This window comes from Lissotriton vulgaris, chromosome 4_1 (assembly GCF_964263255.1).
Source record: "Lissotriton vulgaris chromosome 4_1, aLisVul1.2, whole genome shotgun sequence".
NCBI lineage: Eukaryota > Metazoa > Chordata > Amphibia > Caudata > Salamandridae > Lissotriton > Lissotriton vulgaris.
Window position 1 is genome coordinate 1112520807 of NC_141691.1, and position 25802 is coordinate 1112546608.

Genomic DNA, 25802 nt, shown 5'->3' on the forward strand with positions numbered 1-25802 from the left:
TCTGCTATCATTTCATATCCAAATAACTGACTGACTAACCTATCCACCACTTAAAATGTACTTGCATGCTTCACTATACTAATTCAACACTAATCCTCTATGGGTCCCGGAGTAGCGTGCAACCCGCCGAAAAAGCGCTTTGACGCTTCGTATGGGGTAGTAAGCGCTATATAAATGCAATTATAACACAATACAATACAACTGGGTTTGAACAAGCGTGTAAGTGAGCCTCAACGGCCTGTTGAAGGTTCGGGGGGGGGGGGGAGGGGGGGGGGAGGGAGGTTTCTCTCCCCCATTCATTTTTATTTTATTCAAATTTGGTTTGGTGGGTTCAGATTACAACATACATTTCAAACAATATGGCCATGAGCTTCACTTGGGAGGGATCTCAGAAAACAATCTAAAAAAATACCAAGATCGGCCTTTCCTGTGGGGTTTTTACACTCAAGAACAAGCATTTGCAATGCAATAGGTCTCACACTTACGCAGTTTTGAGCTATTGTGATTGTAAATCACAATGCCTTTTATTTAGGTTTGTTTTTAAAGCATAAATAAAAGGCATTGTCATTTACAATGCTGATAGCTGAAACTTGCTTAAATGTGAGACCTATTGTATTGCAAATGCTTGTTAAACTTTGTAGGGTACAGTATATTTCTAAGATTTTGTTTGCTAAACGTTGCCAAATCGCTGCAACGTGTGACCGTAGGTTCTGTGCAATTGCTCTCCTCCCTGATGTCAGGGGCAATCTGGGGCTTTGATTATAACTTCGGTGTTGACCTTCTAATTCAGTCAAGAGCTAGGAGGTTACCAAGGTGTTTTTTCCCAAATAAGAAGGGTACTCAACAGACCTTTTTTTCTGTTTTTATATAGCGCAACCTTTACCTGAGCACCAGTTGTGTTACAGACACATTCTTTTTGTTAGGCACAGGGAGATTATGGGGCTTATTTACAAGGCCCTTGCGCCACTTTTGCGTCATTTTTAACGTGGGAAAAGTGACGCAAAAGTGGCTTGTAAATCTGCCCCCAAGTGATTTGCCCAGAATCACAGGCTGTTGTACGTCCCTGTCGAGACTCAAACCCGTTTCCCCAGCTGGATGGTGATAACACCCTGTTCCATGACCCCCCAGACTCCACATCTCCCACCGCCACCCCCGCTCTCATGGAATTCTAAATCTTAGCAATATAATTGGGAGGGCTGTATTGTATGGGCATTCATGCAGTACTTTTCATAGCTATTGGTAGGCCTAAAGCTCTTTCTTGATTGTTCAATAAATTGGTACTCCAGAGGTATAATTTATGCAGTGCTTCGTAGCCCTAAAGAAGCCTCCAAGCCCTCTCATAGATTGGATGTCTTGAAACGAGGCTCATAAACAAGGCACTATATAATTGCACTGGTAGTATAACGGATTAGAGGCTTCACATGATATACATGTGCCTCGTCCTCCGAGACAAATAACGCTGGCATCCCAAGGGTGGCGCAGCAGGGACTTCTGAAACATGTGGCATGGGGTTTGAACGCAAAGCATAAGAGCAAAACCCTCATCTGACGTCACTGCGCTGAGACCTTGGCTAAATATCTGCAAATGCCCGGATCAGATTCTCCACAGCGCTTGGAAGTCTAATCTATACCACTAGATACTTGTCCATAAAATACACCCAGGTACCAGCTACCACCAGGTGCAACAAGGACTGGGGTTCAACAGGCACATGACTTGAAACGGGCAACTGAAGTGTAGTGACAAGAAGAGAAAATAACAATATAAAATGGTGGCTCTTAAAGGCTCCTAGGGTTGGGGCACTGTCAGTGGCCTGTTCTTTTCTGAACACAAACAAATGTGGCAGCAACGAGGTGCCAGTCAGCGCGACGGCTCTTAGCACTTAACAGGGTCTCTGCAGTGTTATGAGCACTTCACGCAAGGGAAACCCGCAGGGCAGCAGCAACCCGCTGGTTTGCGTTACTCTGCGCCGAGAATGTGTTAAATGGGTGGAGAGTGGGTGCCCACCCATGCTTTTTACGCATTCCTAGATTTACGGAGAGTAATAAACCTGGGACGGACGGCGTCAACATTGTACGCTTTCCCCTTTCAGGCATGGCAGCGCGGCAAATTGTGCAGCTGCATTGCGAGGAAGGTTTGATAAATCTGTCCAGGGTCCAATTGAAGAGTGCTCTTAGAACTTTTCAAAGTCAAATGTACCAAATTATAGAGGAGACTCGAACGTTTTCAACCACATGCATATATGTACCCGCTCCGCTATTTTACACTGGTCACAGCAATAGAAGGGAATACAAAGTGGATTAATTTATCATCTTTCTTATACTACAGTAAGGATCTAACCACTCAGTTTGTGCTTCCTTCCTCCAGCTCTCCTGTAAGGGAGAGAGGAACGGTCATCAATAGCAAACAGCAGCTGCATGAATGCAACACTGTCCGCTCGCTTCGCGCTCAGAAGGAAACACTAACATTCTTCATCGTGGTTAGCGAAGACCAGACACTTTCGAGCACATTTCCTCAGTTAAGAACTATAGAAATGATCCCTGAAAGTATAGTCTTAACACAACGGACTGCAGCTCAAACGGGCAGAAAAAGTAAAAACCCTTCTTACGTACAGTAAGAAAAGGTTCGGCATCTGAACTCCAATAAAAACACATGGCTGTGTAACACCACAAAATAACAATTTAAAGATGCACAGGCAGGCGCTTTCTTCGCAATAAAGAATTGTAAGTAGATCATGGGTGACTCACTGCTTTAAAAATCTGCATAATCGAAATCAGCAACGAATCACATATCGCCTGCCTTTTCGAGACACACGGATTCCCTGCTCGCTGCTCCCGAAACAGACAGAGGACTACAGTGTGAAAGCTAAAGTTCAAACAGGTAAACAGAGCGTAGCCATCGTTTTGTTTCGTGCTTTGGCTCACAGCAACAATCACATTTTTACTTATTGAAAAATTAAGACAACCAGTTGGTAAACTCACAGCAAAGACAATCTAGGTTACTTTCACAGTTTTCTGCCCTGCACTAAATGAGCATTATTACCGTTTCAAGATGGCTATGCACAGTCAGACTGCGCGAAGAGTGTGTTTTACTACAGATCAGACTGAATCACCAGAGCACTTACTCTGTCGAAGCAAAGCCGCACCCGAGCTCTGATTTCACATCATACTGTGCCAAAACTGTAGGAGGTCTAGGAACTATTCTTGTTCACAGCCTTGATTTGGAGCTCGAGCCAAGACAGGGATGTTTCTGGAAGTTTCATCCTAAAATATCTTTGAGATGTTCCACTTCCTATCTGAAAGCGATTTAATGTTCAGAGGCAAAGTGCTATTTGCACTCATTTTAACTACTGGGAAGGACCTAAGCTTAGCAGGAGAGGTTCTGTAGAGGGAGATGTAAAACGCTACAGAGAAACTGGTAAGGGATATGTAACATTGTGTAGATTTAATGAAGAGCATTTGAACTGCACTTTGAAACAACTTAAAATATGCGGAGACACCAGAGGTGGTTGTGAAATTCCACAGGCACTGATGAGTGAGACAAGACATACTACTGAGACTGAGAGAAACATGGCGTCTGCTACCGAGAACTGCTACAAACATCCTGAGGAGAATGACACAAGATTTAATGCAAAGATACTGCAGAGATGCAGTATCCTGATTCAGAGATGCAGTATCCTGATGAAGTGCTCCTTAGTTACTGAAGAGTATAGCATGATAAATGCTAGAGGGGGTTGGCACAGGCATGAGCTTTGCTACAGAGATACTCAAAATAGTGTGGGAAATGTTGTAAGGCTATTGAAGAGATATATGCGGGCAGGACTGGCCGTAGCGGCCACCGGGTATTTCACTGGTGGTCGGCAGGGTGAGATCCGGTTTTAGACCCCTGAGGGGACGTTTTTCTTACCAATGGCTGGTTTTGCAGCATAGCTGCGATATCAGACCCCTGTAACAAAAGTAACTTAATTTACCACCATCTCCCCCCTGCCCTCCGGCCAGATTCAATTGCTGGGGCCAGTTTGCGTTCCCAGTCTGGCCCTGGATATATGAGAAATGCTGCTGTCATTTACCCATTAGTGAATTAAAAAAAACATTCATTAATAAAACTGTGACTAAATCTCCAGATAACAAATTAAACTATAGTAAAATAAACTACTAGCCCAAATCTCTACACAGAGTAAAATCTCTACACAGAGGAAAATCTAAATAAATCTATCAAGTTTTTAAACATGGCTTCCTGACAGTTCACCTAAAACCTAAGTACAGAGACTGATGGGGGTGAGTGTCTACTAGGACTATGAAAATTAAATCTTTAAAGAGATGGTAAAAAGATACTAGAACTCTCTACCTGTGACTGAGCCATTCTGTGTGGAGGAGGTTAATTTAAAGCGCCCACAAGGGGAGCTTTTGTTTCTGTGTAGTATACTCTATTGGAATCCTAACTAGTGTTCAGCCATTTAGAGATTGCAAAATCAAAGTGCAAATGTGCCTAAGCATTGTAATGCCCCTCCCTCCTTAAATTATGTCAGTAGGGCCCCATAGATGAACCGCACCCTGCTCGCCAGGTCTGTTTCTTTGCGTTCTACGGCCAATACCCTTTTCTTCACTATCCTGAGAAATGATGCCAGTGCACAGTTCAGTCTTAAGTCGTCCGTAGGGTTGAAACACGCAACAACTGCCTCTCCATATGATCTTAACCCTCTCTTGATGAAGTCTTTGTGTAGGAGTTCCCAGCGCACTTCCACTGATGCTTTGAAAAGACACAGCACATGAATGATGCCCTCTAATGCTTGTCCACAAAGTCTGCAAAGTTCCCTGCATTCCTTTATTCTCAAAGGCAGGTAATGTTTTGATACAGGCAGTATACAGACCTCTTAATCCTTCAGTTGTTTGTATAATCTTGGACAGCAGGGAGCTGTCCCCCACTTTAATCCTAATACACATGTTAGTATGCAGCCTTTGTAGTGCCCTTAGAACACCAACAGAAATGTGGCAAAAACAATGGGAGTTGCATGAGAACACCCACACAACAACCCTGTAACGCCTTCCCAGGGCAGAGTAAGGCAACGCAGAGATTTGACCTGCGTTGCCTTACTCCAGATTCAAGGAGCCACTGAGGTCATGCGTGGCTTCATAAATCACATTTAAAGTGTGCGTCGCTCGTGAGTGGTGCAAGAGCGATGCAAACCGGCTCATAAATGGGCCCTTGGATTTCTGACTATTCCCTCTTAACAGACACAACCACCTCTGCTGCTGAGAACCTGAATGCACTCACCACATTATTACTGATTGTATAATTAATCTCTTAAAATTGCATTTACTCCTGTGACCACTATTCTGATTATTGAATGTTCCTGGGAATATCTTTTACATCCTCAAGACCTTCTGAACAGTGCTCCACTACATAACTGGGCCAAGTTCCTCATCCATAAGTTGGATCTATACAATCCTATAACAACTGAGACAGAGGCTGACTTCTTGAACACAGCACTAAACAATAGCAGTAGGCTCTCGTTCCCAAGAATCTTCCTTTTTCAAGCAATATAGAATTAGGCACAAATGTATGGAAAAAGTGACACAGCGCAGAAAGTCACCTTGCTGCATTGTGTTACAGAGGAAGGGCAGGAATGTGCCATATTTATCACAATATGGAATATTCCTGACTTTTCTCAGCGCTGGCCCACTTTAGGCTGCCTAGCGCCAACGCATGCACCCTTGCACCATGGTGCAAGGGTGCCTTTGTTACATGCAGGATTGTGTATGTGCAGGATGGGGCACTTTCCTGCACAAAAATAATCCCCGAGGCATTTTCCTCTATCTATGTGTGCTGTAGAATGCTGCACACATTGAAAGAGGAAGCAACGAGCAGAAATATTGTTATGCCTCCCTTGGAAGGTGTACAAGCATTTTGGCACATTACCTGGTCTACCATTAGAGGTAAATCTGGGAAAGCTTCAATATCCATGGAAGTTGCGTAGGAGTTCCCAAGTACGCTGTGCTTACCAGTACACACAAACCCTGGCATAATCATGCAAGGGTGTGCATCTTGGCACATGGCAGACTAAAGTGCACTAGCGAAGGGAGAGAGAGAAAAAGAGGGCCATATGTTAATAGATATGACACTGTTCGGCTCCCTTCCTTTCGCCCACAGCAACTTTGTTTGCTGCACTAAGTTGCGTACAGTTAATACATTTGCCAGTAGTCTACAGTAAGTTATATATGCACATTTGAAAGTCAGAAAAGCACTATTTGCTGATGCCACATTATTCAGCGGTAGAAACCGGTCATCAATAATAGACAGTTTTATTTCTCTTAATATACCAGTCTACCAGCCTCATATTTTTCTCAATACGCGAGTCAGTGCTTGGTTGAGGTGCAGCTCATCAGAACACGGTCCACCCTGTCCTCAAACCGTCACGGATATAGTCAATTCTACATAACTTTGGCTTCATAAAGCATCCATTCATTTGCAGAGCTATGCCTTCTTTCTGAATTTCATCTATAACAACTTATTTCTGAAAGGTTAAATCTATTGAATCTCAGATTTGATGCATGCCAAAATTTAAAATAAGAAAATATTTGATGATACGACAAAATAGAAATAATCTGATATCTAATTTCAGGTCCAGACAAGAGGTGGGAGCACCATAGTTCTGGTAAATCCTAAATTACTATGAGTTTTTTCAAATAAAAAGTATTAATAATTTTTGTTAAAGTCTTGGAAAAACACTTAAGGGCGTAGGGTATGGTGTCCTGCTATGGTGTCTTAAATATTCGCTCACTTGTACAAGCAGACCATGGGAAGGAACATTAACAGGAGAAAGGAAGAATAGGAGTGGGAAGAAACAGAAAAAGTGAGTATAGGCAGGCAAAATGCCACAGGAGGAGAAGGAAATATGAAAACTATGGAGTGGAGAGTGGGAGGCCGTGGCTGGGGAGACTGTCAAAGGGTGTATGGTTACCACTGTAGATAATGTATGCTCTTACTCTCCTGCTTAACATAATATATACTGAAGATGCAACTCCTGCAAATCTCATAAACAATGTTATTCCCCCCTAACCCCCGCATCTATTACATTTATACCAAGAACTGTGCTAGTACTGAAAGCTTACCGGGGTTCATGCATGTCCAGGAGAACTGTATGTTGCTGAACGCTGCAGTCCGTGCATGGTGACCCCTCCATACTGCCTAGTCCGCGCTGGTGCCTCTGCACTCCTGGTCACTCAGACTCAGAGGGGTGTTCCACCATCTGCCTGGCACGCCAGACACCAATGACGGTGGCTGGACTGCGGAATTAAGAGCTAGGCAAAGGCTGTCAAATGTGGACTTCGTCATGTGCTAAATGGACTCCATGAGTTTCAGGAAAGGGGCGTGGACAAGCCTTACAATGTGCCCTTTCCAAGATGGTAGTGTATCCCTAAGATGCTATCTGAGGATCACAATGCGATGCAATAGACAGACACTAGTCACTGTTTTAATCATATATAAATAGACATTTAAAAACCTACACAGAGCCGAGATCAGTATTGTTGATATGTTAGTTGGGAAAGAGCCATGTTTTTGGCTGTTTCCAGAACATAGTCTTACTTTCTACCGTCCTGATCTCAATAGGCATTGAGTTTCATAGTTTTGTGACTAGATGGGTGAAGGAGAATCCACCCCACTGAGCCCTTAGTGTTCGGGGCACAGTCAAAAATTGCTCAGTGAATGACCCCAGAGCCCTGTTAAGGGTATAGGGTGTTAACAGGGCCCTCAGCAGTGAGGGTCCTTTTGTATGAAGTTCTCTATGTGCTAAGCATAACACCTTAAACTTTACCCGTTGCGTAAATGCGAGATCTATTGTATTGAAAATGCTTGTTGTACTTTGTAGGGAACAGTATATTTCTAAGATTTTGTTTGTTAAACGTTGCCAAATCGCTGCAACGTGTGACCGTAGCTTCTGTGCAAAAGCTCTCCTCCCTGATGTCAGGGGTAATCTGGGGCTTTGATTATAACTTCGGTGTTGACCTTCTAATTCAATCAAGAGCTAGGAGGTTACCAAGGTGTTTTTTCCCAAATAAGAAGGGTACTCAACAGACCTTTTTTTCTGTTTTTATATAGCGCAACCTTTACCTGAGCACCAGTTGTGTTAGACACATTCTTTTTGTTAGGCACAGGGAGATTATGGGGCTTATTTACAAGGACCTTGTGCCACTTTCGCGTCATTTTTAACATGGGAAAAGTGACGCAAAAGTGGCTCAAGGGGCTTGTAAATCTGCCCCCAAGTGATTTGCCCAGAATCACAGGCTGTTGTACGTCCCTGTCGAGACTCAAACCCGTTTCCCCAGCTGGATGGTGATAACACCCTGTTCCATGACCCCCCAGACTCCACATCTCCCACCGCCACCCCCGCTCTCATGGAATTCTAAATCTTAGCAATAGAATTGGGAGGACTGTATTGTATGGGCATTCATGCAGTACTTTTCATACCTATTGGTAGGCCTAAAGCTCTTTCTTGATTGTTCAATAAATTGGTACTCCAGAGTTATAATTTATGCAGTGCTTCGTAGCCCTAAAGAAGCCTCCAAGCCCTCTCATAGATTGGATGTCGTGAAAGAGGCTCCTAAACAAGGCATTATATAATTGCACTGGTAGTATACCTGATTAGAGGCTTCACGTGATATACATGTGCTTCGTCCTCCGCGACAAATAACGCTGCCAGAAGCTGGCTGTACATATGTGTAAAGTTGCTTGGCATCCCATGGGGTGAGGCAGCAGGGACTTCTGAAACATGTGGCATGGGGTTTGAACGCAAAGCATGAGAGCAAAACCCTCATCTGACGTCACTGCGCTGAGACCTTGGCTAAATATCTGCAAATGCCCGGATCAGATTCTCCACAGCGCTTGGAAGTCTAATCTATACCACTAGATACTTGTCCATAAAATACACCCAGGTACCAGCTACCACCAGGTGCAACAAGGACTGGGGTTCAACAGGCACATGACTTGAGACGGGCAACTGAAGTGTAGTGACAAGAAGAGAAAATAACAATATAAAATGGTGGCTCTTAAAGGCTCCTAGGGTTGGGGCACTGTCAGTGGCCTGTTCTTTTCTGAACACAAACAAATGTGGCAGCAACGAGGTGCCAGTCAGCGCGACGGCTCTTAGCACTTAACAGGGTCTCTGCAGTGTTATGAGCACTTCACGCAAGGGAAACCCGCAGGGCAGCAGCAACCCGCTGGTTTGCGTTACTCTGCGCCGAGAATGTGTTAAATGGGTGGAGAGTGGGTGCTTCCACCCACCCACCCATGATGCTTTTTTACGCATTCCTAGATTTACGGAGAGTAATAAACCTGGGACGGCGTCAACAATGTACGCTTTCCCCTTTCAGGCATGGCAGCGCGGCAAATTGTGCAGCTGCATTGCGAGGAAGGTTTGATAAATCTGTCCAGGGCCCATTTGAAGAGTGCTCTTAGAGCTTTTCAAAGTCAAATGTACCAACTTAAAGAGGAGACTCGACTTCCTTCCTCCAGCTCTCCTGTAAGGGAGAGAGGAACGGTCATCAATAGCAAACAGCAGCTCCATGAATGCAACACTGTCCGCTCGCTTTGCGCTCAGAAGGAAACACTAACACTCTTCATCGTGGTTAGCGAAGACCAGACACTTACGAACACATTTCCTCAGTTAAGAACTATAGAAATGATCCCTGAAAGTATAAAATTAACACAAGGGGGGCTTGGGGAGGGCAGCCGACCCCCGGGAGGTCTCCTCCCCCGGGCGGTTTGGGAGATCTGGGTGGGGGTTTTTATTCTAGCAGGTTCCATTGGGCGTTTTTTGGGCTGGTTTTGGTTGTATTGTGCGTTCCCCTATAAATGGGCGGGGCTCCTCGCTCCGGGCACCATTTTGGGCTTGGTGACCTGGTGGCCGGTTGAGCATAGAATTTTTTGTCTTGTTTCCTTGTGCTTTCTGATTCGTGGTCATGTCTGGTGAGGATTACCGAGTGTTGGAGGCTATTCGCCTGCTTAGCGAGGCGGGGCGTTTGGACCTGGTCATTGGCGACCGGGGTCAGACTGAGACCCCGCGCCCCCAGCGGGAGGCCTCTGCGAGGGTGTCGGCTGTGGTGGCAGCATGTTACTCTCCGAAACGTCGGAGGCAGGATGGGGTAAGTGAACGGGGTCGTTCCAGAACTCGGCGGGCGGGTTCTAGGGCCCGGCGGGGGAGTGATGCCAGTTCTTCTGATCCGGCCGTTTCTTTGGATTCCTCGTTGTTGGAAGTGGCTGGGGAAGGTGGTTTTCCTTCTGTGGAGGGGGGGGTTTCTGAGGTGGGTTTGCGGGAAAGAGCAGCCTCTGCTCCCGTTTTGCGGGGCCGTCGCGCTTCCAGGCAACGTGGTTGCACGCGGCGTTCGGCTTCTGCCTCCGTGGGGGTGGGGACTGACGTCACACAGATGGGGCGGGCGGAGGCCATTTTGGATGTGGTTTTTGTGGCGCAGCAACCGTTACGGGGTGCTTCGGGTCAGGACATGCAGGAGGTGGTCGCTCCTTTGAGCGTTATACGCCATGTGGTTCAGGTCCCATTAACGGTTGACGGTGGTGCAGTAGGTGTGCCCATAGCGCGTCCTTTGGTATCGAATCCTGGAGTTGGCGGGCCTGAGGGCCGTGGCGTGCTTGTTCGTTCTGTGGGGAGGGATATGCAGAGTCCGTTATTGTTCTCTCCCTCGGGATCTGTTGGGGGGGAAGCTGTGTCCGGGGGTTGCAGTTCTTTGGGGGAGGGGGAATGGGCCCAGATGGGTTTGGGGGAGGGTGTTGGGCGGTCTGACATTCTTGTACCTGGTGGGGATTTGGGTGACGCGGGCGGGTCGGTGGGGAGTTACCGCCAGTTGGAGATGGTAAGAGACCTTCCTATCGGGGGGTAGTGAGTGGTGAGGATGTTGCTCGGCAACGTGAGGATGCAGAAGGGTCTTTTTATAGGCTGTCGGGGGAATTTCAGTGTCCTGGTATGAAGGGGGTTTCGGGGCATGCATCTCGGGGTGCTGTTGCTGTTAGGGGGGTGCAGGATTGGGATGCTCAGGGAACGGCTTCGCGGATTATTCAGGCTGTGTTGGATGGTAGCTCGGATGAGGAGGTTTGTCCGCCGTCTCCTCGGCTTTGCGATGCTTTAAAACGTAAAAGTGCTGTTAGTTCTGGAAGTTTTATGGTGTCTGGCAGGGGTGGCGGTTTTACTGTTGGCGGTTTGTCTTCTGCTCATAGAGTTGGTTTTTGTGAGGGACCCGGCACACCAGTCCGGCCTTTTTCTTTACAGGAAGAAGCTCGACCTACGGCAGCAGACTTGGCAGGGCGGCAGGCAGCCCGGGTACGCCGAGGAGAAGTGCGGGTGGAGCCTAGCGCGGCACGTCCCATACCTTCGAGGGATCCCGCCGCGGCCATCACACGCAGGTTTACTACGACCTCGATGGTCCCAACGAGGGATTTCAACATGGGCGGTGCTTCCGGGTCTGGCACGACCTTCCCGTCCTCAGCGGTGGATTCCAGCGTTGTACATGGGAGCGGGTTACGTACGACCTCTCTCGTGCCACGTGGTGGTTATGCTGCTGGTTTATCTTTTTCTGGAAGTCAACAGGTTGTTAGTAATGCTGGTGGGGGGATGTATAGACGAGTTCAGTCGTCCTCCCCGCCTAGGTCCAGAGTGAGGGCTGGTAAGGCCAATGGTCGTTCGAACACGGTGGAGTCAAGGCAGACTTCAGTGGTTGTCCCTGCCCCCCCTCAGTTGGAGGAATCGCTCATTTTAGACTATGATGAAGATAGCCCCGAAGAGGGCGAGGTTCGTGAGTTGGTGTCTGGGGGGGGGGGCATGTTAATGTTTCTTGTGATATGTTACAGGACCAAGTGGTTCGGAGTCGTGTGGAATCGTCAAGGCCACGAGTGCTCGGCCCCTCGGTGAGGGCTCCTCGGAGGGCGGACGACGGTGCACAGACGGCGTGGAGGACGGAAGCCGGTCAACCGCCTCTTTTACGTCCAGGTGAGAATGTGGTTCAGGCCGTGCGGCCCAATATGGTGTCTATTGGTGTTGGTGTAGATTTAATATCTACTGAAAAGGATGGCAAATTACATAAAGGACGTGTTGTAAGAGATCAAGGTGTAGGTACAAACGGGGATGATATTAATACAAGTGAAAAGGTGGATAGTGGCACGTCCACTGTTGGTTTGGGTACTATGAAAAATGTACTTCACAGTAAAGAGCTTAAAATCAAAAAGTTGCCGTACATGGGTGTTACGAAGCCTTTGGGGGCTCATTTGATGCTCAGTACGAAGGAAAGGATATGGAATGGTGAGTATGTGGAACTGTTGAAATTGCTCCACAGGGAGGTCAGGGCTAAAGAGGGTTCCAAGGAGGAGGAGTTTGAATTGGCAAAACGCCCTAAAGTGCCTTTGACTATAGAAAATTGGACGGCGGCCTTTTTAATTTTTGCCAGCGTCTACTGTGAAAAGTTCCCTGAGCGCTGCGTGTCCTTATTTAAGTACATGGATGTTATCCGTAAGGCGCAGCTAACTAGGAATGATTATGCTTGGGCCCAATATGATGAGGAGTTTCGGGCGCGTATGGCTTGGGATCCTGAGGCGAAATGGGGTGAGTTGGACTCTGACCTTTGGCAGCAAACGATGGGGTCGTCTGCCTCTGGTAAAACCATTTTTACAGCCAGCGGTCTTCCTATAGTATATCGTCCCTTTCAGTCCCGTCCCACCCGGGGAGGGGTGGGGGCCATCTCTACTACCCAGTCGCCTACCGGCACGTGTTGGGATTTTAATACCGGGACCTGTACTAGACAGTTCTGTAAATTCCGTCACGAATGTTCACAATGTGGGAGGAAGAGTCATCCGTTATCCCGTTGCTGGGGTCCTAGGACTCCAGGGCCCCAGGGTTCTCAACAGAGTTCAGGAACTTTCGTGCCACCACAGCAACCCTCAGCTCCCAGGGGAGGGAAGTCTTCATCCGGTGCTGGGCCCAAAGGCTCGTACGCCGGTTAATGTTACTCGATTGGCCGCTGCTTTGCGGGACTACGAGCCTGCCGAGCTGCGGTCGGTCTTGTTGCTGGGTTTTCAGGTGGGGTTTCGTTTGGGGTATGAAGGTCCACGTTTAAGACGTTGGTCCAAGAATTTGAAGTCAGCGAGCGAACACCCTGACATTGTACAGTCGAAATTGGACAAGGAAGTAAGTGAGGGTCGAATGGCGGGCCCGTTTGATGATTGGCCTCTGGTGAACCTAATTGTATCCCCTATTGGTGTAGTCCCCAAGAAGGAGCCTGGTCAGTTCCGGCTCATTCAACACCTATCGTGGCCTGAAGGTGGGTCGGTGAATGATTTCATTGACACTGAAGCTGCATCGGTATCTTATTCATCGGTGGATGTAGCCATGCAGCTGGTTGTCTCTGCGGGCCCTGATGCTCTGATGGCAAAATGCGACATCAAATCCGCATTTCGGCTCCTTCCAGTCCATCCTGAAGACTGGTGTCTTCTGGGCATCCATTTCCTTGGAAAATGGTACGTGGACAAGGCGTTGCCAATGGGCTGTTCCATGTCTTGTGCGTTGTTCGAAACTTTCAGCACATTTCTTCAATGGTGGTTTACTACACAGAGTGGCCATGACCTTGTCACTCACTATTTGGACGACTTCTTTTTTGTGGGTGCTGCCAATTCATTGGTTTGCCAAGCGGCTCTCACATCGTTTCAATCATTGATGAGTTACTTGGGTGTGCCATTGGCCCCGGAGAAGACCATGGGTCCTTGCGCGACCATGTCTTTTTTGGGGATCGAGCTTGACTCTCATTTGATGCAGGCTCGTCTTCCATTGGACAAGAAACAGAAAATGCTTGAGCTGGTTGGAACTATGTTGGGGAAAGAGAAAGTGTTTGTGAGAGAGATACAGGTTTTGCTGGGACATCTGAATTTTGCCTGCAGAGTGGTTCGGGCGGGTAGGACTTTCTGTAGGCGGTTGGGCAGAGCTTTGTCTGGTCATTCCCTTCCACATCATAGGGTGAGACTGTCTGCGGGGGTGAAAGAGGACTTACGTATGTGGGTCTTCTTCTTACATTCCTTCAATGGTGTGCCTTTGTGTTGGGAGGTGGATTGGTGTTGGGAGGTACAGATCTTCTCTGATGCCGCTGGTAGTGAGGGTTTTGGTCTCTACTGGCAAGGAAAGTGGTGTGCTCAACAGTGGCCCCTGCAGTGGAAGAATGGTGGTAGAAGTATTGCTTTTCTGGAACTTTTTCCTGTGGTTGTTGCGGTCACACTGTGGGGGGCAGAGTTGGCCCACAAAAAGGTTCTCTTTCGGATCGATAATATGGCCGTGGTTCAGGTGATTAACAAACAGTCGGCCAGAGATCCCCAGATTTTGAAGCTTCTGAGAGTGTTTGTGTTGGGTTGTCTGAAACATGATATCTGTTTTCGGGCCCTGCACGTTCCTGGCGTGGACAATGACATTGCGGATGCTTTGTCTCGTTCACAGTGGGAGAGATTCCGTGGGCTTGCTTTGGAGGCAGACGAGGAGCCGACTCTCATGCCAGACCACCTGTGGACGGTAGGCAACACCGGGTCATTCACCTGGTTTTAGGTTCCCTGGCTCCTTCCACGAGGACAGCGTATGAGTTAGCCTGGAAGGAATTTTTGGAGTCGGGTGCTTGTTGGCGGGAACTGGATTGGCAACGGTCGGAGGATGTGGTACAGTTCATTTTGGGTTTGATGGATAAGAAGTTGTCTCGAATTACTATTTCCGGTATACTGGCTGGTGTTTCTTTCATGGGTAAGCTTTTGTGGGGTTACTCCCCGTCGGCTGGGGAGTTGGGTAGGAGAATGTTGGAGGGGTGGTCTAGAGAGAGTGGTGCTATTCGCACCTTGCGATCCCCTTTGTCGTGGCGAAGGCTGTTTCAAGTTATTTATGTTCTCCCGGTTGTGTGTACTGACCGAGTGGAAGCGTGTTTGTTTGCCACGTTGATGGTGTGGATGTTTTTTGGAGCCTTTCGTGTGTCTGAATTGCTTGGCAACAGGTCCTCCCCTGGCCTTCTGTGGGGGATGTTCAAATATCGGAGCGGGGGGTCCACATCTGGCTCTCACACTCCAAAACGGATCAGAGGAGTATGGGTAAGGGTGTCTGGTTGGAGTCGGTTTCGCCTCCGGAAACGTGCCCTTTAAAATGGGCTATATGTTGGAAGAAATTGTCGGGGGGGCCTTTGGATCTTCAAGTTTTTCGCCATGCTAATGGTTCGTGTGTGACAAATTATCAACTGCGCATGGTGCTGCGTAAAGCGCTGCGACATATTGGTTTGGATGGGTCTTTATACGGTACTCACTCCTTTCGGATTGGGGCGGCCACGGAGGCCTTCAACAGGGGCTGGTCGAGGGAGGACATCATGGGACTGGGGCGCTGGACTTCTAATTGTTTTCGGCGCTATGTTCGTAATGAGGCTGCTGGAGCGCTGGCGTCTTCATCTGTTTTGCCTGTCTGATTCTGTTTTCTTTTACAGGTTCTGTGGCTGGTCCTCAGGCTGCTTACATTACAGTTTGGATCGTGGGCCATTCCTTCGTTAGGAGAGCTCAAGTTCAAGCTCGTCAGAGTTATTTTGGTTCATCGTTGGGTTTCAATGATCGTTTGTTTAATGTGGTTTGGAAGGGTAGGGGGGGTATGTTATGGAAGGAACTTATCCCTGCCTTGAATTCTTGGTTGGTAGGGGGGGTTTGCCCTGATGTTCTGGTGCTTCATTTGGGTGAAAATGATATGGGTTCTGTTAAAGGGGTTGTCCTGCTCCGGGCAATTAAAAAGGATTTGGCCTTATTGCACAGCCAGTGGTCGGGTTGTCATGTCATTTGGACGGAAATGGTGCCGCGGAGGGTTTGGAGGTATGCGATGAAACCGAAGGCGGTGGATAAATCCCGGAGGAAGGTGAATCTGGAGGTTTCCCGTTTTTGTAGGGACTTGGGTTTCGGTCGCATCGTTCATAGTGACATTAAATATGATGCGGTGGAATTTTTTAGGGGGGACGGTGTCCATTTGTCCCGTATGGGTATGGACCTATATCTGCTGGAGTTGCGGGAGGTTCTATCTCGCTGTTTGGCTGTGCAACAGTTTGTTGGTGATTAAGTGGTAGTCGGTGTTGTAGTTTTGGTTTCCCCTCCTTTTCTTATATGCTCTCCCTCGCCCCCCCCCCCCCCCTCCCCCTGCTTTAGGTCGGTGTGGGGGGCAGAAAGGTGGGGCTCTCTCCATATCAGTCTTTCACCCCACGGCTTTCTGGATGGCGGTTTTGATATGTGATGGTCAGTTTTGGGCCAAGTTTGGACCCGTTAGTTGTAATCGGATCTTGTTTGGGGATTTTTCAGACTGATTGAGGTGGGGTTCGGAGAATATGGGTCGGGGGATATGATCAGTTGGTTTATAGTCGGAGATGTGATATTTTATATTTGTTAGGTGATGTTATAATGTTATAATGTTATTGGGGTTTGTATGGTTTTGTGTTGGGTATGTACGGGTGGGGGTGGGTGTGATGGAGGGTGTGGGGTGGGGGCGGGGTTTGGGGTTTGAAATAAAAAACAAACAAAAACTTGGACTGTGATTTAGATTGTGAGGCGGTTGCCGAGTTGTGTGTATTTGTAAATGTGCACCTGTTCCAATAAAGCGGCCTTTTTCACACTTCAATGGTTTTTGGGTCTGCTCCCTCTCCCCACACCCCTCTCTCCCAACGGACTGCAGCTCAAACGGGCAGAAAAAGTAAAAACCCTTCTTACGTACAGTAAGAAAAGGTTCGGCATCTGAACTCCAATAAAAACACATGGCTGTAGAACACCACAAAATAACAATTTAAAGATGCACAGGCAGACGCTTTCTTCGCAATAAAGCATTGTAAGTAGATTATGGGTGACTCACTGCTTTAAAAATCTGCATAATCGAAATCAGCAACGAATCATTTAGCCTGCCTTTTCGGGACACACACGGATTCTATTACAGGACCAGAGGCTTCGTATTATGCTTCTCGTTCTTATATTTGCTACTCACAGCAGCCAATGAAAAACGTTTTGTATGCAAATAAAACTACATTTCCCATGATGCTTGTACATACATCACATCCTGTATAGCCCAATAAAAGCTGCTGTACCCTGTGTCTCCTTCTCTTTCTTTCCTGCTCACGCAGAAAGTTAAGTGCTCGACTATAACATGATTTTGCCTTACTTAATTGATTATGCTGAGATGTGATGATTATGCTGTATGCCTATGCTTACACGTAGTTAGTGCTACTTTTTAAACTCTGCTGTTATGTGTTTTGACTTTTGAGCGCACTTTGTGCTGTTTGCTAGTAATTCTGGTTGAGCCGTGCGCGGCGCGCTACAGCTTCATTGGCAATAATATCCAGTAATACTGTTTTACGATAGCGCAGCATCGCGCTGTGTTTCAACTTTCTGCTGTTACGAGTGTAACGTTTGCAAAACGCTGTTTTCCCGATAGCCTTCGACTTCAGGCATGCTGATGAGCTCCAGCTGGGAGCGATTACCTCAGGAGGCTCTCGCGGAGAGCGGAGCTTAGGGATCATGCGGGCGGGCCCGCGCTCATAAGATTTCCCCCGCTGAACTCGTGTGCTTCCTACCAGTTGCGCTAGCGCCCTTAATTGCCCCCCCCCCCTCCCCCCCATAAAGTATTTAATTTACGGCGGCTGTGCCGACTTGTTTTGGGACTCTAAGCGAGCGCGCGAAGGCCCTTCTCCCACCTCTGGCGGGCGCTATTCAGGTTTTGTTGACATCCGGCCACATAGAATATTACAAAGCCTCCCGTGTACTTGTGATCTCGCGCTGTCTTAGGCGGCATGTTTTTTTTTTTCAGTGCTCAGGTGTTCCTTGTCCGTGCCCCGCTAGGCGGGTAACGCATTCTCGCTGCGGTCTACGCGGCCGGCCAGTCAGACTTCCTTAGGAAGCACATGGTATGAAGGCTAGCTCTGCCTCCTGTAGAATTGGATATACAGTGCTTCTGGTGCCGATGTCTCTGTTTTTCATTTTTTACGATTGCGCTTGCTAAGCAAGAGATCCTCTCTTGAGGACTTATTCTGTTATTCATATGTATTGTACCTTTTACAATGAAGGCAGGACGGATCTGTTATAGGTATTCATGTGTATTTCCTGGTCTAGTAAGGATCTTGCAGTTTATTGTGGTATTTACTGTTCCCTTAGTTGCTCACGCTTATTAAGCGTTCCAGCTAGGAATTGTTTTCGCCCGCAGGCGAGGTGATTAAAATATTCCTTGACCGGTTGCGTTTTAGCACTGTGCGCATCAGGTTGCTATACCGGCACAGTTTACATTATAGGCTTCATTTGGCAACTGCCTATTAGATGATTATGTGTCATATCACGATACGGTTAACCCTTCCGGTCACACGGCCTGTGGACGCTCCTGTGGGAGTGGAGATGGCGTGCTCTCACCGTCTATATTGACTCTACATATATTGGCCCAATTGCGCACGCAATCCAGGAGAGCAAGGCACCGCGCTAGAGTGCCAGCGTTACTACTAAGCCACTGTCAGGTAGTGGATAAGTATCTTACTGATACATGTTTAATGCAGGTATGTACTATATGGTTCCAAACTAGTATTCTCACAATATATGTCCATGTGTATTTCAGGGATACTTCCTGTGATGGCGCAGTTTCGCGCTTACCCGCCAAAAGCCTTCCCTAGTGGCTGAGTGCGGAATAGAGCCAATGACGCTCCGGGGGGGCGTATCCCACTCAGGTTCACTTCATATCAGTTTGGATTACGCCCTTCGCACGCGTTCCCAACTTGCTCCTAGGCTCCTAATGCCTCTGGTTCAGATGGAGCGATTTTGATTCACGCCTTCCAGGCTGTAACAACAGGAGGGCCCTCGGAGTGCGCACACGCTCCTTATAACGTGACATGGCTCTGACGCCCTTGGGGGCTGGAATAAATTGGACTACAGCTTTGCTGAGGAGCCAGATAAGTTTTATTATTTAAATTCTAGTGTGCAAAGGGTTGGCTCCCCCTCTTACTCCTCCATGACTGGTGCCTTGCACTACAAGATTACATTCAGACACCCATACACAGGCAGGGTGAGATACAAGGAGGATGAAACGTACATTAGGGGGCGTTCGCCCCAGAATGCATTCGGTGCCAATCGGGATTTTTCCGTCCCAGTGTTGGTCACCAGGGTCCCAGGTATTCAATCCCCAGCACGGGGTAGTAAGTCTCATGACCGCCCATCATTATTATTTACGCATATTCTTTGGGCGTTGTTTTTTGTCTTGTCTCGTTTTCTCTTGTTTTTCTCTTGTTTTTTATCTTTTTCTTTTCTCCTAATGCCAAGGTTGGTCTTCCTACCGTTGACATCCACTCCTACATTAGGGGGCGTTCGCCCCAGAATGCATTCGGTGCCAATCGGGATTTTTCCGTCCCAGTGTCGGTCACCAGGGTCCCAGGTATTCAATCCCCAGCACGGGGTAGTAAGTCCCATGACCGCCCATCATTATTATTTACGCATATTCTTTGGGCGTTGTTTTTTGTCTTGTCTCGTTTTCTCTTGTTTTTCTCTTGTTTTTTTTATCTTTTTCTTTTCTCCTAATGCCAAGGTTGGTCTTCCTACCGTTGACATCCACCCCCTCCTGATTCTAGATCTTTGTAGAAGGATTTTCCAGAACGTTCGCGCTAGCTGGTTTAGTCTTCCCGGTGGCTCCGTGGGTTGCAGTGAACACAATACGTTTATGGGTTCTTTTTCGCCCCATCTCCTAGAGATGCAAATCTTTTTCTCTCTAAATGGACAATTTAACAGTGTCAAATGGGTGTTAGTTCACCATTAGTTTTTGTTCCAAAGGTGTCTAGTGTATATGGGGTTTGGTATTCCCCTGGATTCCCAAGGATACGTCATAATAACAGTCCTTTACTTTTGCACTTTCTTATGACCTTTTTCGACTATAATCCCTTCTGCTTCAGGGATTTTCAGCTTTCTGTCCCCTTTTTCGGGAATGCACAATATCATGGCTGGTTCTAGCTCCACTCCAGTTCCCCGTTGCCTCAGGGGGTTCGTCCCCCAGACGGTACCTCGTTATCTGGTACTCTCTGATGGTGCAATCCTTCACTTATTCCCCTTGGAGCGCACTCTGGAGCTCTCCGTGCAAGAGCCCTTCGGGGACTTGGTGTACTGGTATTATTAACTTTGTTTCCATTAGTTTTCTGACATTTTCACAATGTATTTGTAACCGGCGCTATCGCCGAATTAAAGGTGCCTGCTCTTCCTACTGATTGAGGGGTCAACTCCTATTCCCTCAGACACCCTTCCAATGCCTTACACTGGCAAGGGGTCTGGCGCCAATCCGATTGACGCTGGAATCTGGGGTTCACGGTTCGGTCCTCGGCGCCAGATTGGCCCGGCACCATGTGACTCGGGGCAATAGCTTGCTTAATCTTCCTGGCGACCCCTACATCTCGAGACCCTTACGGGTGATCGTTCGCGTTTTTCAAATGCGAATTAATTGTTATTTTTACACCTTCGCTGTCAGCAGAAACGGATCCTAGCATTTATGATGTGTGAAGACCTCCATGCTGCCTTCAACACCCAGGGCCAAGGGTTGTGCCCTGCTCGGGTGCTTTGTAGGATTCTTGCATGTCCGCCATCAAGTAAGTAATCTCCTTTCGGCTTCAAGGTTTCCAGATAATGACAGACACTTGCCAGGCGCTTACCTGCGTTGCAGGCGATCTCTTATAACTCCAGGTTCTTCGGTGCTTTGCGATTTTTTCCGCGTGGAAAGGCCATGTTAGCTGATAGATACATCACACATGACTCTACTGTAGGGTTATTTTTCCCCGCATGACGGCCGACCCTCTACCAAAAATGTTTTACATATTGGATTTCGCTCTACCTTACAACAGCCATTGGATCGTTTATTTTCGGCTAGTATTTTCCAATCTGTCTCGTCAGGTATTCCATTACCTCCCTCCCAGATCAGAATATTCCTCTAGGGCAGAGGTCTTCAATCTGTGGGGCGCGACCCCCAGGGGGGTCGTGGAGTCCTTTGAAGGGGGTCGCAGATTCTGTCCCTGGCTTGGGCTGATGAGGGTGCTCATGGCTCGAGGTGTGAAAAACATCGAAGCCTCATTAACAAGTAAAAGACTTGTCAAGTACTCGGGTGTGGCTGTGCGTGTCCCTGAAGCCATTTCGAGCTGGGGGAAGTGGGGGAGGGGGGCTGGGGGAGCAGGCTGTAGTTGTAGCCTGCCCTTTGAGGTCAATGGATATTGCGCGCCTGGAGCTGTGGGTCCCGTGACACATCCCCCGCCCCCAGCAGGGAGGCACAGAGATGCCCTCCCATGATCGGGAAAGAAGGAAAAACACGCAGAGAGATACTGACCCCCCCCCCCCCCCCACCCCCCCACTCCCCCACTCCCCCATGAGAAAGGCACAGAAAAGGTGGGTGAATGAATGATGGGTGGATGGATGGATGTAAGGATGAAGGATGGATGGATGTGTGAAAAGGTGAGTGGATGAATGATGAATGGGTGGATTAAAGGGTGGATGAAAGGGTGGATGGATGAAAGGGTGGATGGATGAAAGGGTGGATGGATGAAAGGGTGGAGGAAGGATGAAAGGGTAGCTGGATGAAGGATGTATAGATGGATAAAAGATTTCATGGATGAATGATGGATGGATGGATGTGTGAAAAGATGGGTGGATGAATGATGGGTGAATGGATGGATGGAAGGGTGGATGGATGAACGATGGATGTATGGATGGATAAAAGATTGCATGGATGAATGATGCATGGATGGATGTGTGAAAAGGTGGGGGGATGAATGATGGGTGGATGAATGAAAGGGTGGGTGGGTGGATGGATGAAAGGGTGGGTGGGTGGATAGATGAAAGGGTGGATGGATGATGGATCGATGTATGGATGGGAGGATGAATGGGTGGATGGATGTATGTATGGATAAAAGGTTGCATGGATGAATGATGGATGGATGTGTGAAAAGGTGGGTGGATGAATGATGGGTGGATGGAAGGGTGGATGGGTAAAGGATGGATGTATGGATGGAAGGATGAAAGGGTGGATGGATGAAGGATGGATGTATGGATGTAAGGATGAAAGGTTGGATGGGTGAAGGATAGATGGATGAAGGATAAATGTATGGATGTAAGGATGAAAGGGTGGACGGATGAAGGGTGGATAGATGGATGAAAGGGTGGATGGATGGAAGGAAGGATGAAAGTGTGGACGGAGGATGTATGGATGTATGGATGGATAAAAGGTTGCATGGATGAATGATGCATGGATGGATGTGTGAAAAGGTGGGGGGATAAATGATGGGTGGATGGATGGATGAAAGGTTGGGTGGGTGGGTGGATGAAAGGGTGGATGGATGATGGATAGATGTATGAATGGGAGGATGAAAGGGTGGAGGGATGGATGGATGGATAAAAGGTTGCATGGATGAATGATGGATGGATGGATGTGTGAAAAGGTGGGGGAAGAATGATGGGTGGATGGATGAAAGGGTGGGTGAATGAAGAATGGATGTATGGATGGATAAAAGATTGCATGGATGAATGATACATGGATGGATGTGTGAAAAGGTGGGGGGATAAATGATGGGTGGATGGATGGATGAAAGGTTGGGTGGGTGGATGGATGAAAGGGTGGATGGATGATGGATAGATGTATGAATGGGAGGATGAAAGGGTGGAGGGAGGGATGGATGGATGGATAAAAGGTTGCATGGATGAATGATGGATGGATGTGTAAAAATGTGGGTGGATGAATGATGGGTGGATGGATGGAAGGGTGGTTGGGTAAAGGATGGATGTATGAATGGAAGGATGAAAGGGTGGATGGATGAAGGATGGATGTATGGATGTAAGGAAGGTGAAGAATAGACGGATGAAGGATAGATGTATGGATGTAAGGATGAAAGGGTGGATGGATGGATGTATGGATGGATGGATAAAAGGTTGCATGGATGAATGATGCATGGATGGATGTGTGAAAAGGTGGGAGGATGAATGATGGGTGGGTGGATGTATGGATGAAAGGGTGGATGAATTAAGGATGCATGTATGGATGGGAGGATGAAAGGGTGGATGGATGTATGGATGGATAAAAGGTTGCATGGATGAATGATGGATGGATGTGTGAAAAGGTGGGTGGATGAATGATGGGTGGATGGATGGAAGGGTGGATGGGTAAAGGATGGATGTATGGATGGAAAGATGAAAGGGTGGATGGATGAAGGATGGATGTATGGATGTAAGGAAGGTGAAGAATAGACGGATGAAGGATAGATGTATGGATGTAAGGATGAAAGGGTGGATGGATGGATGTATGGATGGATGGATAAAAGGTTGCATGGATGAATGATGCATGGATGGATGTGTGAAAAGGTGGGAGGATGAATGATGGGTGGGTGGATGTATGGATGAAAGGGTGGATGAATTAAGGATGCATGTATGGATGGGAGGATGAAAGGGTGGATGGATGTATGGATGGATAAAAGGTTGCATGGATGAATGATGGATGGATGTGTGAAAAGGTGGGTGGATGAATGATGGGTGGATGGATGGAAGGGTGGATGGGTAAAGGATGGATGTATGGATGGAAAGATGAAAGGGTGGCTGGATGAAGGATGGATGGATGGATGGAAGGATGGATGGATGGATGTGTGAAAGTGTGGGTGGATGAATGATGGATGGATGTGATGAGGTCTAACAGGCGCATTTATGGTTGTCAAAAGATGATGATGAGGAGTACCGGTTTCTAGAAACTTTTGTCAGAAGGGGGTCCTTACCCCTAAAAAGGTTTTACAAGGGGGTCTCGGCATCAAAAAGTTTAAAGACCTCTGCTCTAGGGGATGAGGTTTTTTTTCTCTAGCTTCCCTTATTTATAAGGGCCTATTCATACATACTCCCAGGTTTAGATTCCGGATCGTGCGGTGACTCTGGGCCTTTATACCTGTCGCAGTTCTGGCAGCAGGTAACACCACCGGATTCTTGCAGGTACGGTAAGCATTTCAAACATGGTTTTCATCTCACTTTATACCAGGATCACAACTTATCAGGCTCTACTACATAGCAAGCTTTCCAGCTACATATTGTGGGTTTATTGTTTTTTAAAATTTTCAAGAGGTCCTGCTTATAACCTGTTACTGCGGTCTCGATAGCCACTGGCTGAAGTCTGCTATAAAGGCGGCAGGGATCCCTTCCCTGAATGTTTGGGGCACATTCTGTTCCAGTTGCTTCAGGATCCAAGATATATTAATGATTGGTTGTGTTACAAATAATCTTTTAACATGTGCCAGCGACTATAATAACCACATGATCGAGGACGATTATGCCAGGGCATAATTTAATACCAAATGTCTGGTCACAGTCTGTCCATGATGTCATGGTTTGCAATGTTATATGATTATTTCTGATTGTTCAAACACCTCAAGGTCTCGATTTCTGATTTTCTGTTTCACCAATTATTACACATCGGTGGGTGATATGATTATTGTTGTGTGTTATAAGCGTTCAACTAGCATAATACGAAGCCTCCGGTCCTGTAATAGAATCAAAAATTAGCTAGCATTCGCGCCAAGAATTTTCAATTCTATTAAGGACACAGAGGCGAGGATTATCCCACCCGGTTTATTACATTATTGGTAATAATTACCCACCCGCATGTACTTGATACTCTGTATCAACAGAAGTTACGGGTTTTTCCTGTCTCATTCCTTTCAGCTTCGAGTAACGAAGAAGGAGCAGGGGTTCTTCTGGCTTAGAAGACGTAAACTTTCCAGCTTGAAGAGGGTTCTTACAGCTTCCAGTAAGGATGAAGGAGCAGGTGTTCTTCTGGCCTAGACGACGTAATCTTTCCAGTCGAAGGTGGTTCTTCCATGTTGAAGGATTATTATTAAGACTCTTATTCCGTGGATTGGACTGGATTTGTTAATGTGTGGACTATATAAGTTCGAGCAAAGAAAGAGGAGGAGACACAGGGTACAGCAGCTCTTATTGGGCTATACAGGATGTGATGTATGTACAAGCATCATGGGAAATGTAGTTTTATTTGCATACAAAACGTTTTTCATTGGCTGCTGTGAGTAGCAAATATAAGAAAGAGAAGCATAATCCTCGCCTCTGTGTCCTTAATAGAATTGAAAATTCTTGGCGCGAATGCTAGCTAATTTTTGATTCCCTGCTCGCTGCTCCCGAAACAGACAGAGGACTACAGTGTGAAAGCTAACGGTCAAACAGATAAACAGAGCGTAGCCATAGTTTTGTTTCGTGCTTTGGCTCACAGCAACAATCACATTTTTACTTATTGAAAAATTAAGAGAACCAGTTGGTAAACTCACAGCAAAGACAATCTAGGTTACTTTCACCGTTTTCTGCCCTGCACTAAATGAGCACTATTACCGCTTCAAGATGGCTATGCATAGTCAGACTGCGCGAAGAGTGTGTTTTACTACAGATCAGACTGAATCACCAGAGCACTACTCTGTCGAAGCAAAGCCGCACCCGAGCTCTAATTTCACATTATACTGTGCCAAAACTGTAGGAGGTCTAGGAACTATTCTTGTTCACAGCCTTGATTTTGGTGCTCGAGCCAAGACAGGGATGTTTCTGGAAGTTTCATCCTAAAATATCTTTGAGATGTTCCACTTCCTATCTGAAAGCGATTTAATGTTCAGAGGCAAAGTGCTATTTGCACTCATTTTAACTACTGGGAAGGACCTAAGCTTAGCAGGAGAGGTTCTGTAGAGGGAGATGTAAAACGCTACAGAGAAACTGGTAAGGGATATTGTAATATCTTAGTTAAT

The 25802-nt window shown here is 47.1% G+C and overlaps 1 protein-coding gene and 2 non-coding genes across 4 annotated transcripts in view; all 3 read right to left on the reverse strand.

Moving 5' to 3' along the window:
* Positions 1-25802, reverse strand: part of ABITRAM (actin binding transcription modulator) — a 756845-nt gene that overhangs the window by 369232 nt on the left and 361811 nt on the right. The window lies entirely within an intron of this gene.
* Positions 2336-2553, reverse strand: LOC147722948 (small nucleolar RNA U3). Its single transcript, XR_015295449.1, has one exon. It is a non-coding gene; the product is annotated as a small nucleolar RNA U3 (small nucleolar RNA).
* On the reverse strand, positions 9491-9699 carry LOC147722949 (small nucleolar RNA U3). The gene has a single exon (XR_015295453.1). It is a non-coding gene; the product is annotated as a small nucleolar RNA U3 (small nucleolar RNA).